The 12,911-nt window shown below is 41.9% G+C and overlaps 1 pseudogene; it reads left to right on the top strand.

The window, feature by feature from the left end:
* The first annotated feature begins 10,803 nt into the window (after positions 1-10,803).
* LOC147454204 (uncharacterized) lies at positions 10,804-12,415 on the top strand (annotated as a pseudogene).
* The last annotated feature ends 496 nt before the right edge of the window (positions 12,416-12,911 follow it).

Genomic DNA, 12,911 nt, shown 5'->3' with positions numbered 1-12,911 from the left:
CCTGAAGGTTAAGGACTTCGAGAGATGCCCTTAAAATGGAGTAGGAGCATCTCTCATATAGTGGAGTGTGTACCGAATCAAGTAGCTCACTCCTCGTTCTTTCGGAAGCTTCTTCGCATGCACACTTTGGTTCATGCTCCTCCTCTCGTGCAAGGAGATCCTCAACCATTCTATGCAAATGGTCATCTTCTGCATCCACGTAAGGAGATGGGATGTGGTCACTTGTAGAGGGAGCAGCAATTGGTTGATTTGATGTGCTTCCTCCCTCTCTAATGGATTCCTCGCGCATGCGCTCTTCCACCCTCCTTTCCCCTCCTCCACCAACCACACGCCAATGAGGGGTGACACCGATAGCCGCTACAATTTGTGAATTGTTTTTTTCCATCCGTGCATGCTTGCGAGGAACGCCCCATAGTCCATAGTCTTCTACATGACTCAAGTATATCCGTCGAATGCGAGCAATGGCGCATTTTCACCGCACGCATCGGCATGGTAATCGCTCCGCCAACCACCGTGATCTATCTGGTTCAGTGGACGGGCCAAAATCATCCCAAGCAACTTACATTAATAAATTACATACACTAAGCAAAATCAAATTACAAAAAAAAGTTTAATAAAATATTAGCAAAAAGTTTTTAAAAAAATTAACATGCATGGTAATCAAAACTTTTAGGTAGCAATGTCATTTTCAAAATACTAGGAATCATTTCAGTTTATATGCATTTCATCAAAAACATAGTACCAAAAGATATTGAAAATCAAAGGTCATACTGTCAGAATGTGGCCTTCTCTCTGGTTGAATCAAAATTGCAGTGCGGTTGAGGAGTTCATAGCAGATGGGATGTCATATCCCGACGCTCTCTCTACCTATCATTCACAGTCGTCGCCTCAACAGTCATCATCAGGGTTCGAATGGTTTCTAGACGCTCTTGGTGTGTCCGCTGCCGTACCTGTGACCAATCCAGGTTTGGAGAGGGCATTGCGTCTTTGGGCTGAGTGGTTAGGTTCGCAAGAGACCCTTGCGCAGCGCTCTTCACCAATGCAGCTAGCAGCATTTGGATTATCTGAGGTCTCCACTCTCACTTGTGGCACTCTGTACCTGCAGAGTTTTCCACCTATAAATTCAGGTTCATCTTTTCCTTCACAGGTTCCAACGCCCCACGGTGCGAAGCCACAGGGTCCGATGCCACGGGCGTCCACCTATCCATCACCTATCCCACTTTCTGCCCGAGATTCATGTCGGCACTCTTCTGGAAGTCAGCACCAGGGCAACTCGCTTGCTAGCGCGGGTCGATCTTGACGAGGGAGTGGAGCTAGTTGTTGTTTTGGAGGGAGGGGGAGTACTACAGATTCTTCTCCACAGTCACCACTCCCTGCTCCAGTAGAAGATGAGGACCATGACATGCGTGCACCAGATGCTCGCGGGTTATACTACCAGGTTCATAGAGAAGGTATGGTGGATCTCGGGATAGCGCAGGGCAGGAGATTCCGCACACACCTCAACCAATTAATCCACTTCACCTATATCAATTGTTTTCTCAAATTTGATCAGCAGGATCCCTACAACCTCACATATATAGAGACAACCATGCACATGCATTTCCCCAACCCTAAGGGGCAACAATTCTCAAGGCAATGGTTGTAAGATCATGTCAAAACATTTCTCAAGAACAATAAATCTAGTGTGAGGAGAACTGCAAATAAGACAATAGAGTCTCTTGAGCATAGCTATCGGCCAGGAAATGTCCATGATGTGGAGTGGGAGACAGCTATGGGAGAGAAAGAGGAAGAAAGGGCAATGAGCGCAAGGATGTATACGCGCCAAGTTGAGGCTAGATCCCATCAGACTCCTACGCATTATGGTTCGGGAGGAAAAACGGCTCGGAAAGACAAATATGTAAGTAAAAATATTAGTTTTATTGTAAGAAACCTAATGTTTTTCATTTAATTAATTGGTTGCTATTTTTTTGTCAGTATAATATTACCATGAGTCGCTAGACCAAAGATGTGCAGAGATATAGAGAGAACCATACCGAGTATCAAACTTGGTGTTGGTTGTTTGAAAATCAAATAATCTCTCGAGAGGAGTTCGAAAATGTGTGCAGAACTCTGCAACATGTAACTTTAATCTTATCTAAATGATAAAAATGTTGATTTTATATCAAATATTAAATAACAAAGTGTTAATTGTTTATTTTCTCGGTTTTGCAAAGTCAAGGAGTTCCACGCGAAATGCCGTCTTCTCTCCCATGAGCAAATTGCACACACGCGTTAGCATTTTGGCCATGATCATCCTCTATTTTGTATAGTGGGCTTTTTTTGCCCTCTTTATGTAAATGCAATTACCTATCATTTTTTTGGCTCAATGTATTGTCCAATTGTATTTCCACTTATGTAAATAAAATTATCAATCATTTTTTTGGCTCAATGTATTGTCCAATTCTAGTTTTCTCAGTTGATATTTTGTTGTAATTAAATTTCTTGTAATTAATAATAATTTTGAAAAATATTTTAAATAAATAAAAAAATAGATGACCTTTTGGATGGTCCTGCAAAGGATCATCCAAACGGTCATCTATTTTTTTATCATAAACCGGCACGCGGTAATGCTTGCGACAATAGTCTTCGCGTAATAATGCTTGCAGTAATAAACACGATAATACGCGCGGAAATATACTAGCAGATATTATCGCAACCATTACCCCAAGTCCATTATTGTTGTCATTGCCGCAATCATTTCCGCTTACGGAAAATTTCACAATACAAATTTATCTGTTTTTGTGCGGTAATGCGTACGATAATACAACGCATATGTTAAAGTGCACCAGGGAGATACATCAAGTGCTTTGTAGTTGCTGAGAATGTGGTGTGCAGATACCATATTGCAAAGCAGAGCTTGTCAATTGTCTTTCCCTACAGAAGATGGAAGCTAACAAAGGGAGAATGGGAGGCACGTACTAGACTCTGATGTTGCTCCTAGAGAATCAATTGATCTCCAAGTATGCCTCCAGAATAATGCAGTGCATGACATCTCGGTGAATAATGACTGGAGTCTCATTCACCTTCGTGAGTATCTTAATCTTAGATATACCTTGCCCAGTCAATATCCTATTGCAATCAATGAAAAGGTTGTTCGTTCCAGAAAAGAGAAGAGCTTTTTGTCTGAAAACATTAGTTTTCCACGATGTATTAATGTAAAAGCTTGTAACTAAAACGATTTTTCTCCCAATAATACATATGGCAATTTGAATCTTTGTCTCATTTCTTAATTTGTTCAAGATTAAGTTTGAAATATGCAAGTTTTCTAATTTGGAGAGTGAAGACTTTCAATGTTGGTGTCTTTTAATGCTTGTCGCGTGATTTAATTTATAATTATAGTTTTAAGTTAATTTGAATTTAATTTTAAGGGCTTTAAAAAAGTGACATTGAGTATAAAAGTCACTTTGTAGGTTTTAAACTTCATTTCTCACATTGACAAAATACAAGCTTTTATCTCTCTTCCCATCTTCTTCGCGAACAGACCCATGGAAACATCTTCCGATGCACTTCTCACACAATTACAGAAGATAGGACTTGTAGATCGCGCACATGAACTAGTCAGTGTGTTTTAGAGGACGATGGACATGCATGCCACTACTAACCTTCATGTAGAGGGATTCTAGAGCTTTCTTGACTACATGATGGAGCATATGGAAAAATGTGCAATAGTCTTCGAGGGATCCAACATGGCGTGGTTACCAGTGGATTTTCTCAAACACCTCTATGCGGCTGACAAAAAATTTCACTGTCGCTTGTTGAGGTTTATAAAAGGGCATACTGAGCGGGACTATAGGACAGAGGATGAGAATGACCTCATAGACTTGGGCATGGGGTGCATAGGCACCCAATTCATCTCTTGGGACATGGTTTTGGTATTGCTTGTGTTGAGGGCATGGAGAAGGTAAAATCAAAGGAAAAGACCGACTAGAAACCTCCTATAACCATTGTGGAGGAATCAAATGGATTTGTTGAAGAGGTTGATGAGCAGGCTGAAGCATCTATGGCACTTTTCCTCTTGCAAGATCCCAGCTCCACTAAGGAGGAAGATGGGATGATAGAGGGAGCTGAGGTGCTGAAAGAAGGTCCTGACCTCCAAATTCTCACTTTGCATGCAGTGGTGGTGTATGGTCGTCACTTCTTGTTCCTTGATGACATTGCAAAGACACTAGGACTCAGAGAAGATGAGTCGCTCGCAGTTCTCGCTATCTATGCGGGCATGAAAGATCCCTATGGAAGGCAAGAGAAGATCAACTTTCAAATTGACTTTGAGGACCAAGGTCTCCCACCAAGGCTGTCATTCCTCCTAGTGAAAACATACAGAATTTGGTACAAACCGTGACAAATACACTTATGAAAATCAAATCATGTGCCTCATTTTATGAAAGCATCCCGAAAAGCGCTTTTCTTTTATACAAACCGCTGACCATTATGGGTGGAGAAGATCGCTCTAGGATCGAACTTACAAGGAAAACTCTTGAAGAGATGGATGAGGAAACTGAGGTATCCACTCTTTAACTTTATCGATAGTAAATTGTTTTCTACAGCAAGTGTTGAAGTTGTTTAAAATGTTTTGCAGACCACATACCATGTTGATAAGTTTGCAATGCCTACTGGAGGTTCACGCAACAATCGTATGGGTAGAGATAGCTCCCTGTGGCACTACCTTGTCTATCTGGGGCCATCCATTTTTCGAGTCGCACACACAAAGTTCTCCAAACATGGTTCTGCAGAGCTGCTCAAGTGGAAGGCATTAAGTGCCGTCCTTGTTGAAGATTCCCTTACCCTTAACGTTTCACAAGTATATCTTGGTGGATCGAGAGGCCGCATTGTATGGTTTTATAGGAAAGCACCCTGGGTCAGTCCTCTCTCACTGTGCCTTAAGCCTACGTCAAGGAGTGACAAACCCAGAGGAGATTGTCAAAACTTTTGGTGTCAAGTCGGCCATTCGCCCTATATCAAAATATGTAATTTACATGAAAACCAACTAGCCATGATGTAATATCCAGAGCAATATGCAATCGGCCTCCGTACGGACCCGAAACGACTCTATTTCACAAAAAATTTACCACTAGGCGTCCCACGTCAGATGGGTGCTTGGATGGTCGAGGAGGTGAAATCTAACTACTTGATTAATTTAAATACTTCAACAATAGAAAGTACACAATTAAGTATAAGAGTTACACCGAATGAGAGAAAATCGAGTCGTTTATATTATATCCAAATCTGATAAACACAGATTACATGGGAAAACTAATTCTTATGGAGGCAATCGTCATTCCTCATATTGAGCGCTAGAGCTAGATCTCAATTTTTTAATGTGACTCGCTTTGCATGCACCATACAAGATACATCATCTTGGAACAACTGCATCGAAATGTCCTTGGTGGCATCTTGTAAAGACAAAAGAGCCGCACGTTGGATATGTGTAACTAAATCTGAATATTAGTCCATTATTTCTCTTACCACCCGAGAAAAAGTTGCCTTTGGTACTATTGGCTCCGTGCTCTTTTGATATTGGCGGATCTCACGTAGAGAAACTATTCTAGGCTTCCATCGCCTTTTTGTCTACGCTGTTGGTGTGGTGGAGGAGCTGCTTGTTTGGCCCATTGAAGAGGGTCATTGTCATACTTCTTCCTCCTCTCTTCTTGGGCTTGCTGCTCTTTAGGTGTGAGCTTGTCCTTTTTATTTTTTGCACATTGTTTTGCTCTCTGAGGAATTTTTGATGGTCTGGAGCTCCTAGCCTTTTCTTGATGGGCGGCTTGAGCCCTGTCCTCTTTCTCTCTCTTCTCGGCCTCTACTTGTGCTTGTAAATTAGCCAAGTGGGTTCTCTCAGCCTCGGCTCTCTACCATTCTTCCTGCTCTCTCTGCCTTCTTTGTTCTTCATGCATTTTTTATGCTTTTGTATCTGCTACCTCTTTCTTTTCTAACTCTCTCATTCTCTTCCTACTCTTGGCATCTCGTGCTATTAAAACAGGATCACTGGGTATTACCTTGATGACCCTTTGTTTGACCCTTTGTTTGATTCGCAAAGGGAATTTCTGGGTGTAGTTGCAAGTGCTTGAGCTTCAGGTGTTGCCGTCGCTTAATCTCTAGTTGCTACCGTTGCTCGATCTTCAGTTGCTGCCGTTGCATGAGCTCCAGGTCGTGTTTCCTGTGTTGGTCTGTTAAGAGATGAAAATGCTCTGAGGTCCCATAGAGGTGTGCGATTCGCATGCTGTAGTGGCTGGAGGTCACTAGATACTGATGAAGCAAGGGAATTCTTCTCTAGAATGGGCATCAAACTACCTTTAACTTGTGCTTATAACCCAGAGGGAAATGGCAAAAGTGAAAGAGGACATCCTCCAATAATCAAAGCTTTAGCTAAGGCTTGTGAAGGTAAGCTTGGAGAGTGGCCAAGGTTAGTGCCAGTTTCATTGTGGGCTGACCGTACAACACATAGTTCAGTCACTAGCTATATGCCTATTGAATTGATGTATGGTCAAAAACCTGTGATGCCAATTCAAGACGTAGTTCTTACATGGAATGTATTGCCATGGGAAGATATAATGAGTAGAGAAGACCTTCTCCCACACACCCATAGCGATAGACCACATCTTCAAGAAGAAATTTACATACAGCTTGTGTACTCTTTGTCCTCAGAGCCATGATCTATCAATGCAACATATGGCTCCTCAAGATCACCCACCTTAACTAAGGTTTCTGTTGTAGCTCTTGCCCAATGAATTTTGGAGTAGTGACTTTTATAGGAGGCTTCATCATCATCATCATCATCTGCAAATCGAGCATGTGCATCTCTTCGAGAAGACTAGTAGCATCCTACCACATTTTCATCACAATCACTCTCTTGGACATGTATTGCATGTGCCTTAAGTGACTCCCCTTCACCCTCAGACTGTGGAGGAATAGCCTCAGTGAGAGTTTGCCTCTTTCTTTTTATGATATCTATAATTTCTTCATGAAACTCGCGTTTAGCAATGCCAAGAACCTCACCCAAGGTAGACTCAACTTTGCTATTCAAAATCATTTCCTCCAATACCAGCTTTAAGTTTGTGGCAGCTTAAATGTCAAATTGTAGTTTGTATGCAAGCCCTTTTTCTTTAGCTTTTCCTTGCTCTTTCTTCTTTCTTGTAGATGCCTCCTCCATAGGAATCTCAGGAGGAGGAGGCACATGTGGTGGATCCTCCTAAGAAGGTCCTGGATCCTTTCTTCCATCAGTTCTTGTAACTCTCTTTGAAGTAGAAGGACCTGCATCTCCATTCTCACGTCTACGCTTCTCTTCCACAATTGCTTCATTGTTATAGCATTTTGCAAGATAGGCATGCACTGATAAAGAGTCTACAGGGTCATCCCAACCTATTGTATGGCGTATGCAATCACCGGCTTCATGTAATACCTGTTTAGTTACCTTCCCTTTTTTGGCTGAGGCTACTGCATATGGCCACAAGCTATCAACCTCCTCAAAATCATCTGGAGTATACTTTAACACTTTCTTTGGAATTATCTCTATCTTTGCCCCATAGGTAGTAGCCTCCACTGCAGAAATAGCATGACTAGTTGCCATATCCTCCACTAACTTCCGCATACCTCCTCTTCCAAAGTTAGTTCCTAATGGCGTACCTGTCTCCCGCAGATGGATCTTGCCATCCTTAAAAAACACAAGATCTCTTTTTAAGGCATCACTAAAGCTATCACAATCCCTCCTGCCATGGTCTGTGCCATCACACCATATGCGTCTGTGCACAAATCCTTCTTTTCTTTGGGATTTTTGTCCTACAGGCAGGTTGTCCTTTCTCTTCAAGCCTTGTTAGCTTTAACTTCATTTCTCTCATGCCCTTAACAAGCTCATCAAGCATTGAATTATCACCTTTTGGACTCACAACAGTAGGCTTTGGTGGAATCTCTGACGTGCTGGGAGAAGAGGTAGTACCATTCACCACCATCTTGTCCCTACGATGTTGCCTCTTAGCAAGCAATGAGACTGCGTCTTCAACCTCTTTCCACTCAGCCTTTAGACCCTCTTCTGTATTCTTTTCTTCAAGGAGTAGCTCTAGCTTTTCTTGGAGCTCATGACATGCATCTTGAAGGAACAATTCAGTCTTTTCACTATCCAAAGTATCCCGCTCTGTTCCTGACAGTTGAGCATAGCGTCGCTGAAACTCTCTAAACAATTCAGTGATGGAAAGTCCTTCTTTTGGCTTTGCAACCCATTCCAAGAAGGTCCTTTTTGTAACCCTTTCAGAGTCCTCCATGAAGTATTCCTCCTTTAGGGATAATTTGAATTGCTCCCAACCTTCTCCATGCTCCTCCCTGATTCCCCTTACATGGTCTCTAATCTCGGGGACCACAACAAGCTCAAAACTACAAATCATGTCCACCTCTAGAACCCGTTGTAGCTCCATATCCTTTACATACCCACGAAGAAACTTTGTGACATCTTTCCCTTCAAATTGGTCCATTTTGTTCACAATAGCTTGACGGGCTTTGGTTGCTGACACCTCCCTTCTTTCTGCAGCCTGTTGTTGTTGCATAAACATGGCGAAAGCTTGAAATATTTGCATTGTTCCTTGATCAAAACGCATGCCTTTTTGCTCTTGTTGATCCATAGCTTTAATTATTTGTAATTAAAAATTTCAAAACAAGTATTTGAAACTCCACCCTAGCTGCTTCACGTCGGGTTCACGAGAAATGTCAGAAAGTGTGCGGTATCTCTGGCTGTGAGAGTTCCTGATGAGAGTCACAAACCCTTTGCGAGAAAGCGTTTGTGGAGAATCACCAACCCTCTTTCTAAAGGTGACAGAGAATCTAAGATCGTTCGTGACAGCAAAGTCACAAACCCTCTTTCCTATCGTGCTTGGAAATTGCTTGTTTTTGTAGTCGAGAGTATGATGAGAGGATCATCAAATCACATTCAATTTCAATTAAAAAGACCATTGAAAAACACTAATGTTTCAGCCATGAAACCTCGATGATCATACAAGAACAATTCTTAATCGAAACCCAAACCTCTTTCATGGTATCATGTAGCCTTGCCCCTAATTACATAGTCGTAGCATCAAACAATTGAAAGGAATGCTCACGCTTCCACCTTCTTGGCGACCATTTTCTGATTTTGCAGAGATTTAAGAGCTTCTATATTGAAGCCCAAACACCATTTTGATAAGGGGAACCCTAATTCACTCCCTCACAAGCTCAGATACAAGATTGCGAAGAGGCGGGACAGCAGCACACATAGATTGGGCAACCATGGAAGCTATTACACAGTAGTGAAAAATTGCTGGTCTTCTCTGTAAGAAGACCCCTTCTCTCTCTTCCCCACGGAATTATGAACTGATGTGTCAATTTTTGGGCCATTTGCCACTTTGGACCAAAACTAGGCCACTTTCAGCTCATTTTTAACCCAAAAAATGTCATTTTTGATGCGAAAATTCCCAAACTGAGTCAGGAAAATCCCTAAATTTGCAGGATCACTTGCATAAGCATCAAAAGCATAGATAAGCATCATTTTCCAGTAATATACCATTTTGGGTCACTTTCCATGCAATTCTACAACGGCGCCTGTTAGTTGCTATTTTTGGTAATTTTTGCCCGCATCAATCTTCATAGGCGAGATGAGTGTGCCACCATGAAACACTTGCACTATGTACATTGTCAAACCAGATTAGGCATTTTATCAAGTGGAAAAGCATGAAAATGGGCCACATCCAGGGCTACGACTCCTCGGATAGGTATGTACATGATAATGACCGTAGTGGACGCTTCAACATATATCAAAATATGTACATGATTGATTTTATTTTCATACATTGAGAATTTTCAAGAGTGAGGTGAATGATTTATTTCACACTATGTACGTGCCACGATGCGACACAGTCTCTATATAAGGTTTTGCTACGTCGCTATAAGCGTCGCTACAGAAGGACTGTAACCGTCATTATATGCGTCGTTATATAGCGACACGTATAGCGACTCATATAGCGACAGTTATAGCAGCATTCCCATAGCGACGATCTTAGCAACACCGGGGAGTATAAAAACCCAATGTACTTCCATTGCTAAAAGCGTCACAAGTGCACATAACCTCTTGTAGTGTATTAAGTTTTTTTCGTTACTCTTATAATAGAGTCTAGAGTGCCATTGAAGGAGAAAAAAAGCGGAGGCTCAAGGCTAAGATAAAGGGGAGTGCAACCTTGAAGTACATTGGAAGGCAAGCCAAATTGAAGATTTCCTGAGAGGGGTTCATTTGAACCTACACTAAAGGAGGGCAGTTTCTACTTAATTCCATCATTAAATACTTTTGGACTAATTCAGTTGAATTTTCATAGTCGCTCTACTCTCACTATTTGTGCAAATGTTACCATGTTTTGTTTTTGCTCTCATGACTATATATTCCATATGTGCTGATGGTTTCTACCTTGAGGGTGAAAATTTGAGAGAGAACTTGAGCCAACAATGATCTTGGGATGTCTAAGGGCGTCATGATTGCTTATATGTTATTATATGGTGATTTGAAGGGTCAAAGGTCAAAATAATTGATTGCATGCTTTGTGGCAGGGTGTATGCAGCTAGGGTTGGTTGGGTACGGGCTTGGACATTTGTTTTTTGCAGATTAGGAGTCTGAGTGAGGGATTATTAGGGGATAGGGGTGTTGTAGAATCATTGGGCTATAGAGAGGCATTCAATGAGTGTGCTAGGTGTTTTTCCATTTCACCTTTCCATCTTGTGGTGCCCCCATTGAGGATCACGCTGATCGCTCAAGTGATAGCGTGGTGCAATAACATGGTGCCAGATTATAAGTTACTGTTCTAAGGTGAGCAAGATGCTGAAGATTGGATGTCACTGTGTGGATCTCTAGATGTTGTCGATGCGGATGGTGACCGAGAAAGACAAGTCAAGGGATGTGCCATTGGTGATGCGAGGGAAGGCCAAAGCTTGGTTCGAGGGGTTGGAAGTTTCCGATCGGCAGTCATGGAAGGGAATTCGAGCTCGGTTTATTAAAGACTTCCAGTAGAGGAATTACTCTGCATATTTGGATGCAAAATTGAAGGTTTTGAAGCAAGATATAAGTGGTGAGTTTGCAACCTTTTTGAAGCAATTTGAAGATATTTGGCAGCAATTAGAAGCTGCTACACAATTTAGAGGCAACGACTATTTCAAATTAGAGAGGTTTTTGAGTGCTTACATCCCAAGATTCGAGAGAAGGTGGAGTTGGCTGGTGCAAAGGCCTATGAGGATGCAATGTATGTCACCAAAGCAAAGAGTAGAAAGACGAAGAAGAATTTGGAGATTAGTTTGCTCCAGCATAGTGATTATGCAGTTGTTTCGATGACCGTGCAACATGCAGTGCAGGTAAAAGCAGTTTAGAGTTGTCGACATGCAGCGGTTGCAAGTTCTCCATGGGTAAGCTCTATTCCATATCGTGTTTCATTGGTGCCTCCTATGTGTTATATATACATGCCTTTAAAGGAGGATCTTATCAATGAGGATGAAGGGTTCACAAACGAAGATATGTATAAAGAGGAGACAACATATGACGTGGGTTCTCAGGTATTGATAGAGAGGAAAGATCATCATGCAGTAGAGGAGACCAAGCCAACCATGAAAGCGTAAGAGGCTCCAATTGTAGAAACAGGTACAAAGCTAGAAGTTGGTCAAGTAATCGAGGCAAAAGTGAATGATGTCCAAGATCAAGGGGGTGGGCAAGCCTCCTCAGAGCAGCATAAAGAGAAAGATGTAGATACAGAGACAATTTATGGCGAAGAGATACTTAGCGATTCTCTTCTACTTGATGAGGAGGTAGGTGATAAGTTCCACTCTCCCTTGCCTGGTGATTCGATAGTAGACACTATAGATGAAGAGAAGGGCAGAGGAACGTGATGCAAGAAGTATTCGTTGGGCAATTTGGCTCAACATCTACAGGCAAAGTTGTCAAAGAAGGCAAGCCCATGGACTTGGGATTGATAATGAGAGATTTTGTGCAAACAGGTTTGTTCCAATTGGTTGATGGTTATGCTTTTAAGGATTGCTTTTCAACAAGTTACAGTATGCGAGATACTATGCTCTTTCCAAGGAGTTTATGATATGAAGACCTCTTCAATGGATATTGGTGCGGTTGTCTGGGATGCAGGAGCCCTTGGATGGATATGCTTCTCGTGTGCATGAAGACCATCACTGGATACAGGTTGCAACTAGCAAGTATTGTGAAGATATGCTTTGCGATTTTATGATTGCGGCTACCAATGCATTAAGGGCACATGCTAGGGGTGCTTTACAAACGGATGGCAATGGTCAATGTCGCCAATTTGATCCAGGTGGAGTTTACATCATGTGTTGGGGAGCCTATGGCTTTCCATTTGATCCAAGAGGGTGGTGCAATTGATGATATCTCTCTCTATCTCTTTCTACTTATGTACATACTATATATCATCTTTTTCTTATGCAGATTTATCTTATCTAAATAATATTGTGGTTGAGCATAAATGCTCAACTAGGTGGTGGGCAATGATGGTGCATACAAATTTGGTCGACCCAGGGAGAGTTCAGAAGCAGGCGTTTGGAAGCTAGCAGGCGGATGGCAAGGTGGTTGAAGCTACTTTTGATGCAAGGTATGGCACGCACTGCCGAGAAGTGTATGTGAAATATGGATTTTAGAAGACCAAATGTGGTTTTCAACCTCAACCGATTGAGATACCTAGAATTGTCAAAAGTTGGTTAGATGTCACCGTCAGCTAGTGCCATGATATTTACTATGTTGAGTGTTTTCACTATTTTGGCGATGTCAAAGCTCTCTGGATGCATAAAGCCCAATGGTTAGCAGCATGCCAATCGGATGTTATGATAGACGGTTGCGGTTTGAAGGTTGTCATCCTCATAGC

The sequence above is a fragment of the Adiantum capillus-veneris genome, chromosome 7 (genome assembly GCF_014529385.1).
Source record: "Adiantum capillus-veneris isolate H3 chromosome 7, ASM1452938v2, whole genome shotgun sequence".
NCBI lineage: Eukaryota > Viridiplantae > Streptophyta > Polypodiopsida > Polypodiales > Pteridaceae > Adiantum > Adiantum capillus-veneris.
This window is presented reverse-complemented; position numbering and strand designations above follow the sequence as displayed.